Source organism: Vigna umbellata, chromosome 10, assembly GCF_029865625.1.
Source record: "Vigna umbellata cultivar VRB3 chromosome 10, Vumbellata_1.0, whole genome shotgun sequence".
NCBI lineage: Eukaryota > Viridiplantae > Streptophyta > Magnoliopsida > Fabales > Fabaceae > Vigna > Vigna umbellata.
In genome coordinates, this window is record NC_142174.1 from 2,943,319 (window position 1) to 2,954,000 (window position 10,682).

Here is a 10,682-nt window from a genome sequence, read left to right on the forward strand (position 1 = left end):
ACTCTTCATCGTTGAAGTACTTGAATAAAAAGATATCTCAAAGATTTTTGAGAATTTTGAAGTTGATTAATAAGAATATGTAAACTTCTTTAACTATCATGAAGACAATTCTGCCATCCTCCATATTTTGAGGTGAAGGTTCCACCACCATGAAGTTGTGCATATTCACATATTGTTTCTCTAGCACAATGATCCCATGACATTGCAATATCCTTTAGTGACAAAGGTTCACGTAGCAATTTAAGAGAAAGTTTTAACTTCAACTTGGCTTTAATTGATAAATCATCTAAACCCTTGCTGTTCAAAATGAAAAAAACAGAAGAGAAACTAAGAATTTTGAGTTTTTAAATAGAAATTTTGAACAATGCAATGTGGCATAAGAAATAGAATTATAATAAAATCAACTGCTAAAAAATATCTTGATAATATGTTAAAAAAAATAGAAATAGAAAAAAAAATAATTCAATTTTCAAACCTGGTTTCTGATGGAGTTTCATCTAGAATAACAATTGAGCAATTTGGGTAGCTTCTTGGAATGTGCAACCAAAGTGGGTTGATTATTGGCTACATGATCAATATTATAGTTAAGAAAAGGAAGTAAACAAAGCAAATTAAGGTTATGTATAAAATTAAACTTAAATCAATTTCACCTTTTTGTGAAAATCATGCATTGGGTTTAGATTAACAGTCACTGAATTGAAAAACAATTTGACAGTTAATCCTTCACCACCAACTGCAATTTGTGCTTCAGTGGTAGTTGGAAAGATTTTATTATTTTTGTCAATGACTACCTCTGTGTCTATTAGTTGCTTGTTTATCTCCTTTATTTCTTCTGAAAGAGTATGATTTTCCTACAAAAGTTATCAATGTGTTATTTTTTTACATACACACATAACCATATTAATTCTTACTATAGCATTGTATTTTGGTAATTTTCATTTTTTTTAAGCACAAAAAAGTAATGAAGTGATGCAGAGAGTTAAGAAAAAAATGTAAAGGTTTATTTGGATAAAATTATCTATAAACACTCTTAGGAAAGGAAAAAATAAATAAAATAAGTTTTTCAATGAGTTAAAAACCTATTTTCAATCTAATATGTGCAATTTTTTTTCATATGACTTCTCAAAATCATTATTTTTAAGATCTGAATAGCTTAATTTTATATTTTGAAAATTTTATTTCTTTTTTTTTCATCATACATATGCAAAATGATAAAATTTCCTAAATAAGGTGAGCTCACGATTCTAATAACACAAACAATAAAATATTGGAAGTTGTAGAAAAATAATATTGATATGAATATAAAAATATGAATAACAAGACTTTTTACCAATTATGAGAATAATATTCTTCACATTAAATTACAAATCATTGATAATTTCTAAGATATTACTTTTTCTATAATAAAATAGATCATGCATAACAATTTGATAACATTAGTTTTTTAAGTGCTAATCATAATTATAATAAGTATATATCATAATAAACAAGTCGTCAGTTAGACAATAAGACAAACCAACACAAACACAAACACAAAACCATCTATAATAACACCATCTAAAGTAAATACAAAAATCTAGATGATGAATAAAACAACTAGAAAACATACAAAGTATATAAAAGACACATAGTCTAGACAACGTCTACTTGAAGCCATTAGATATTAAGTCACATAGATATCATAAATGAAAATTTCATTTGCTAGATTGTCCATTCTTCTTCATCAAAAGCAAGTTTTGAATTCTCATAGTGATTTTGTCACGATAGATCAACTTTTTCTAAGTTTGTATGCTTAATTTAGAGTTTTTAGATATATAAAAAGGTATTCATAAGAACTACCAACCTTGTATGCAAAAAGGCTACCAACCTTTCCTAAAGCATTAACACAAGGATACTGATTTGTCTGCAAGCTTCAACCATCTTTATCATACTTGGAATCTCAACCATATAGAAATGACTCAAGATGTTAAGTGATTCTACACAATATTAAGTGCTCTACTTGCAATAGTATTATAAAGGTTTGTTAAGTGAAAGATCACTAGATAATCTAATAAAGGATAGAGAGAATAACATTTATTGTAAAACATTCACTTTCACAAGTATGTTTCAATCTAGCAAGAAATGTTTATAGTTGATATCCTATCTTCAGACAGTTCTCCTTGTAAGTCTCTAAAAAACTTTTTGTTGTAGCTTAAAGTGACAATAATAAAATACTTAAGAAAGTCGGAAGTAGCTTATTGGTAAAAAATACTTGTTCTTTATCTTAGAAGAAGATAAAGGAATATTTAAATGAATTTATGTATTTGAATAAGGAAGAATTCCAAATTTGATCAATGAAATCATTTACAAATTGTAAAGGAATGAATGCATCTCAATTGTAAGGGAATAAGTATAAAAGTGAGTGTTGCAATGCTTCATTTATGAAGTATTGGTTGTCATTTCAAAGCTTTTGCAATAACTTTTTTGAGATGTTTTCCAATCCTTAGATGATCATTTTTTTTATTGTCTAATCATTGTTCTATTATGAAAATTTTCAAAACATTTTTAAAAGTTTTTTTTCAATCCTTGTTCTAAAAATAACATGTTATTTCAAAAACTATTGTTCTAGCATACAAATTTAGTACTAAGAAATATTACTATGAACTTTTTCAATACTCAGGTTCAAATGAAATAATGATTACATAAACTTTATACATAAGAATCGGTTGATAAAATTATGGATATTAATAAATAAAATAAATAGTGCTTAATTCTAAACTATGGATATTAATAAATCAAATAAATAATGTTTAATTCTAAACATTACCATCAATATCATTCCATAAGAGCTTACTGAAATGATAAAAATATATTTGCGTAGAAAATGATGTGGCACCCATTGTAATCATGCATTAGATAAAAAAAGTCATAAAAAAAATGTAATTAAGTATATATGTGAACATGAAGCATTTTTTTAGCAAACAATATTTTCGATAAACATACTAGAAAATAAATATAGCTCATTAGCATTTAGGAATTTTACCTGAATAATGCTTGAATTTGAGAAATGTATCTCTGAATTAGTTTCTTGCATAACATTGTCACCTATAGGAGTTGCATTAATAAAACGATTAATTTTCGTTTCTCTTGGACCAAATTTGCTACGAGTCAAATATCTTGCTTGTGAATCTGTTACAAATACTTTCTTTGAGTTTGAGTCAATTACACCAATTGGTTGACCATTTAGTGGTTCAAGTGTTGACTTGTCATCACTCAAATGGAATATCATTCCAATCTCTCCACAAGAAGCCACTAAGGCTTCTGTTGATATGGAAGTCAACTATAAATATATCATAATTATAACATTTCAGTATGTGTATAACAATCTTTATTATGAAATATATCATGTAATGAATTGTAATCTAACCACTTTAATCAAGTGTTGCATCGCAGGGCTTGAATCATCACAAATGGAACTATGATCTTGAAAATGTTCTTTCACTTTATTGCAGTTTTCAAGTAAGGCTGGGGCTAAAATTGCAGAATTGCTAATGACAGGTGTGGTTTCACCACTTGTTTGTTCTTGTATAATAACATTTCCATATCCTGGTAAATAAAAATGATAAAAGGTATTTGTTATTAACTATTGAGAAGTGGACTTTAAGTCTAAATCAACTCACAAAACTGGTTTGTAATGTGAGGTTTGCATCCATTTGTATACTTGACCTTATCTCTAGTTGATATGGTACTTCTAACATTAACCCTTGTATAAACATACGAAATGAATATATTAATTGCATAGAATCATACCTTCTTGTATAATAACATTTCCATATCCTGGTAAATAAAAATGATTAAAAATATTTGTTATTAACTGTTGAGAAGTGTACTTTAAACCTAAATCAACTCACAAAACTGGTTTGTAAAGTGAGGTTTGCATCCACTTATATAATATAAATTAGCTTTATCTCTAGTCGACGTAAGACTTCTAATATTAACCCTTATATAAACATACATAATGAATATATTAATTGCATAGAATCATACCTTCATGTGGATATGAAGTGAATAATTGGTCTGTCACTTGTTGAAAAATTGGCATTGTAAAATAGGAGTTATGTGAGCCAAATACTTGTGTTATTGGTTTCTGTATATGTGCTTCTTCTACTTTTTCTGTAGATGTCTCTCCAACTTGAAATTTTTTTGATTTGGAAGTAACAATTTTATGTTGCTCAATAACTTGTATATATTTTTCCATCTTATGAACTCTTTGCTCGAAATCCGAAGTAATTTCACTTTTGCTTGCTTTGAAGAGTGCAAAAGTAAATTCCAATGCCCGCATATGATGCTCACATTTTATCACGTCAGGTGTCTTTGGTTGTGGAGGAAGGGACTGAAACTTTAGTGCAATGGAAAACATTAGTTATTCTAAATGAAAGTTTTCAAATTAATCATAAACTTGAAAACATTGTCTACCTGCTCATATCTTTTACTCAAACCCTTGTATAGAATGTTGAGTTTTGTGAAATATTTGCATTTTACAGTTTGGATCTGCAATAACGGTGTCACTACATTATCATTTCATAACACTTCAACTTTGTTTATAACTATCAATAACAAAAACTAAATTTATAATACTTATTAAATGTTAAAAAAAGGATAAAAAATGTCAAAAATATGAATATAAATGAACCAAAAAATTAATAATACTTATTAAATAGATTTCATTTTTCAATGATCTCCCTCGTATTCTTACTTTTTTAATTCATTTTTCCAAGCTTCACTGACATATTGGTTTAATCTTCACTCTTTTTTAACTTTAACCTTACTTATCTTATTTAATGCAAGTAAAAAGATCCAAATAAAAAGAAATTCGCCTCACCTTACCTCCTTCAACAATTCCAAAAATCAATGGACTTTCTTTCAGAATCAAAGTAAAGCTTCAAATGTTCACAAGAAAATTTTCATTTTTTTACAACGAGATTTGAAGAAAATGATAAAAAAAAGAATAATTTTTAAAATCAATGGGTGAGTTGCATTGGAAAAGGATAGCATTGTTTAAGAAATGAAAAATTAAGTTGGTGTCTTTTATGTGTGGGGTCTAAAATAATAAAAGAGATGGAAATTCTAAAAGAAAATACTCAATTAAAGAGATGATAAATACAAACTAACAAGTGAGGCAAACAAAATACAATGAGGGAGAATATGAAAGAATGAGCCTAAAATATGCAAAAACATCTCATAAGGGAAAGACAAACATTACAAACACCATATGCAATGATATATATTATTTGTTATAATAAAAAATAATATTATTTGTTATAATAAAAAATAATATTATTTGTTATAATAAAAAAGAATGAGATTGTTAAACTCAATTAGTATAATCATTAAATCACATGATAAAAAGGATATTATCTTAATATTCTATCAAAGACAATATAGTCTTTGTAAACAAAGAAAGTCTAAATGACCCAAGATTTTGATCATAACATATAGTTTAGTTTTGATAAACTATTATCTTTGTTTTAAGTTTGTCCATAAGAAAAATTACAGGATCATCATGTGATAAGAAACTTAGACTTTGTCACCCTCCCTCCTATAACTTTTAAATGAAACTTTATTATAAGATGCAAAAATTTGAGAGATATACAAAGAATTGATATCACTCTCTATCCAAAACCTTAAGGTAATGAGTCTTCACATTAGACACACTTACCTAGAACTCTTTGCCAATAAGACTTTTGATACCTGAGTTCAATCATATAAGTAATTGACACTACTCTCTATCAAAAACCTTAAAGTAATGAACTAACGGGTTTTCACCTTTACATAGTACTTTATTTCTTATTTTTATCCAATGTGAGACTTAGATTTACATTTAAAATTCTAATAAAATCATTTGGTCCCTAGAAAGGGGGCCAATGTTCAATGTGGTCCCACCTTTTTTTAGAAGTTCAATGTGATCCCATCTTTTGTAAAAAGTGTGCAATCAAGTCCTTTTTGGAAACGACATTAAGTTTTTAACGGAGCAGCTGACAGGGTGGACTGAAGTTAGCTACGTGGCTTTGTGTGAGTAATACGTGGCAGTGAGAGGGTGATACGTGGCTGTGAGAGGGTAAATCAGAAGTTAGGGTTTGAGTTGCAGAGAAATTAGTAATTTGGGATTTCTTAGAAGATCAGAGAGGCGAAGAACATTGTCGTCAACGATACCATACTCCTTGATCCGGGCTATCTCTTTGCCATCGGAAACCAACTTCTGCTTTTTCACCACGAAGCCTTTGCACTGCTGAATCCTCATTTTCACCGAAGCAATGGAATCAGACTCCAACACGCGCATTGGGGTTACAACGCCATCCACAATTAGGTAAAATCAAGATTGGGTCACCAGAACAATGTCCCGACTGCCCTTCATATTACCCCTTCTCTTCGAAAACTGAACTCAAAGCAAACTCAGCAATTCAAATATCTCAAAGTCAATCACTCTTTTACCCTTTTTATTGTTCCAGGTTCCCAATTTGCCTTACCTTATCCTACTCGTTTTCTGCTTTACTCCGAAATTTGTTTTTTGATGATACAACTCAATGGGACCCAAAGAAACAAAACAAAGAACCTGTTTTTGAGGTGCCCAGAAGGAAATTTTGATTGTGCTTTGGAAATGGACGATGGAATGAAGAATAACGTTAATAAAAAAAACAAAAGCAATAACTCTCAAATAAATGGTGGAAGTGAAGCAAGCGAGAGGGGACTCTTACCAAGAAGAAATCCCAAATTACTAATTTCTCTGCAACTCAAACCCTAACTTCTGATTTACCCTCTCACAGCCACGTATCACCCTCTCACTGCCACGTATTACCCACACAAAGCCACGTAGCTAACTTCAGTCTACCCTGTCAGCTGCTAAATCTACATGTAAGTCTAGATGATTTTATTTAAGATGTTTATAAATAAGTCTCATTATACAAAACCTTCTAAAATAAAATATCAGGCATAGGATGTGTTACATCTTCAAATGATTTAGTGTTAGATTATAAAAAGTCTAATGGACATAACACAAGAAAAATACACCATATTTTTCGTAATAGGAAGTTATTACAGGAAATAAGTGCTCATAGTCTATATTCTCTATAACACTTTTTATTTATTTATTTATGATATTTTCTTATTTATATTAATTTTTCTTAAGTATGACTCCTTTTATAATATAATATTAAGCTTCATACTCTAATTCATGTTCTAATTTAAATTTAGAAATTTATTTTTAAATTATAATTTTTATTATCTTATTAATCTTTTTAATAAAGCCTCCTAAATTTTTTTGAACTTATTCTTGTGTATCCGTATAAGAAAATTACAAAATAACAATTATTTTTAAAAACAAAAAATAATTAATCATTATAACTAATTTAAATATCAATTTAGAAACTAAAGATATTAATATCTAAAATAATATATATTATGAATAAAAAATTATAATTTAATTTATAAATTATAATTTAAATTAATCTCTAATATTAACTACCAATATTTTGTTCTAACTATGAAATATTAGTATCTAAATTAATATTTAATTTATTCTTAAAAAACGTAATTGTTAGATAAAATGTATTGCATCTATTATATTCAAAACTAGTAGTGTTCCTTCTTTAGTAGTATGTCAAAATGAGTTTTAACCTACAACCCAGTCACCACGGTTTCAACCGGGTTAGGTTTGAAAAAATATGTATTTTTTTATGTAGGTTAGTTTTTCACTTAGTTCATCCAGGTTGAACCCGTGGTGAGCCGGGTTGGCTCACCAATCCACCTAATTTAATTTAATTATTTATTATTTTTTTAAATATTATTAGTTAGCATTTTTTTATTATATTATAAATGAGATAAAAGAAAATGTTTCAAGAGAAAAAAATATTATAGATTTATCTATTCAAGACTCTAATATTATAAATGGACAAGTGTACAAAAATTATCAATATTAAAAACTCATTTGTTCACCTTTTGTGCTTATTTTTGGATCACGTTTGGATTGTATGCTTTTTTTTTTATTTTGAATTGTTATAGATTTGAATTAAAAAAAATTATAATTTTTTATTTTAAAAAAAAACTTATAATTAAGTGAGTCAGTGAATCAATCCATTTAACCCACCATCCCGTGGTGGATCAGGCCGGGTTCAAATTTTTTTAGCTTGCTAATAAATGAATCGAGTTAGGTTGACTCACTAAGTGACCAACCCGTGATGAATCGAACCGGGTCGAACCGAATTACCCCTTTAGCCTGCTTATATTCAATACTAACCTCGTATTTTTGAATTAATAGACAATAGCTAACATATAAAAATTATGAAAGCAAAGTATAATGTTTAATGTTACCTTCTGATAAATTTGTTCCTGCCATTCTGCACTTACTTCTTTTTCTCCTCCTAAAAACATAAAATTAAAACATATATTTAGTCAATTGTAAATATATAAAAAAACTTGTAAAAATAACTTACGCGCTTACTTCTGTATATGTAATTATAATAAGTATAATGATTAATTAAATAAGCATATGTTCTCTTTTATATACGGAGATTGAAACTTATACTAGTCAAATTTAGTCCCTTTGGTTCAAAAGTAGAGGAAAAAACATATATTATTTAGTTAAAAGACAAGAATTATTACAAACTGATAGACTAACAATTCAATATTAATGACCCGAAAAGAAGAATGTAACAATTTGATTGGTATAAACTTAAAAAATGATCAGTCTTCTAACAAAATTCCAAAAATTTCAATTAATTAGGTTCTAATAACTAATTTATTTAGAAAAATATCAAATTATGTAACCAATACGAAGTTAAAGAAATATTTTCTTTCTTAATTTCTATTAGCCTAGAAGATCCAAAGCCATTATTGCAAGTCAAGTGGAAGCAACATTTAAAATTGAAAACAAGGGTTAGTTATGTTTTGATAACCCTTTAGTCTCTACAACACCTTCTCATCACCTCAAAATATCTTTTTTATATCCCTTATATGAATATAATTTATTTTCCTTAAAATGAATGTTTATATGTCAAAAAAGTTATTTTAAAATTTGAAGGATGGAAATGATTTTTTTTATAATGACTAACAATAAAATTCACTTATTCTATACTAAAATAGTGATTTCAAATTAAAAAAAAATACCTTTTTAAAAGTTAATATTTTATAGATTAAAACTAAAAATGCATGAGAAAAATATGATTAGAAATCATTGCCGTTTTAAGAGAAATAGAGTGAAATAATAATAGATTTATAAGTACTCTATTCAATAAAATAATTAAAGATTAGTGATGATAATATAATTCTAACAAAGAGGTGGTGTTAAATTTTAAGAATAATAAAAATACATGATCCATTATTTTACTTGGATGTTTATAAATAAATTTTAGGAAATTTTTAAAGAGAATAGGTAGTTGTAAAAATATAAAAATTAGTAATGGAAAATAGTTAAAGGTAAGTAATGCATCTTTTATAACAATTGTTCTGGTGGGTTTGAAGGTCTCCCGCTAAAACACTCTTGGTTGTACAGAAGACTAGATAGGGTGTTGAAGACCGGACGAACAGATGTTTCTTGCTCTCCCTCCCCCTTCTCCAAGCCGGGCGGACGGACACCTGTCAAAGGCACTTCGACGCTCAAGTCAGTAAAATGACCGAACACTTGGCACCAAAAATAATGCGTGTAGTGTGTATAATGAGCTGCGTGGTCCAGAAATCATACCTAAGACTCTTATTTATACTGGTTGTAATGGACTTTTACCTTTTGTCGGCCTAATGAAGGCCCAATCACGCCTTAATCTTCATTAAGGGCTTAATGAGTCATTACCAGTTGGCACGGCCTAGGTGGACGACCATGGGAGAACGGTGGACGACCTGGGAGGACGGCCAAGTGTGAGGTCCGTACGACCAAGAATGAGAACCGTACGGTACACAAGTCCCCCAAGCCCGAGCATGATGTTATTATACGAAGGGGTTTTGTTCATGACCTTCCTGATAGGGATATGTTCTTCGGTGGTTTTTGTGTATGTCCTCCCTATTCGTTGATCACGAGGGATGGTTGGAAAAACGAGTCTTGCCTTTGTCGGATGAGTTGGATACACTTCTGATCCTTCGACAAGGCTGGCTGGGATTTTTTGGTGACGATCTACGGTCGCCGACCTTCGGTGAGGCCGGCCGGGATTCCTTTGGTGAAGATCCACAGTCGCCGACCTTCGGTGAGGCCGATCGGAATTCCATTGGTGAAGTTTCACAGTCGTTGACCTTCGATGAGGTCGACCGGGATTCCTTTGGTGAAGATCCACAACCGCCGACCTTTGGTGAGGTCGACCAGTATTCCTTTGGTTAAGATCCACAGTTGTCGTCCTTCGGTGAGGCCGACCAGGATTCCATTGATGAAGATCCACAGTCGTCGACCTTCGGTGAGGTCGACCAAGATTCCATTGGTGAAGATCCACAGTCGCCGACCTTCGGTGAGGCCAACCGGGATTCCTTTGGTGACTAAGTACCTGTGAGGACGGAGGCCGAAAGGTTGAGGTCGGATGGCGGGATGGCTGATGCCAAATTTGGGTAAGTCCCTAAGGCCGGATGGCCGGATGGTTGAACACGTACCTTGGAGGCCAAATGCTGAAGGCCAAATTTGGTTAAGACGTCGAGGTCGAATGACCGAGTAGTTGAGGTCGGATGGCTGG

At 30.1% G+C, this 10,682-nt stretch overlaps 1 pseudogene; it reads right to left on the minus strand.

Annotated features, from left to right (window-relative positions):
• Positions 1–89: 89 nt before the first annotated feature.
• Positions 90–10,230, minus strand: LOC148191640 (mediator of RNA polymerase II transcription subunit 15a-like; annotated as a pseudogene).
• Between the last annotated feature and the right edge of the window lie 452 nt (positions 10,231–10,682).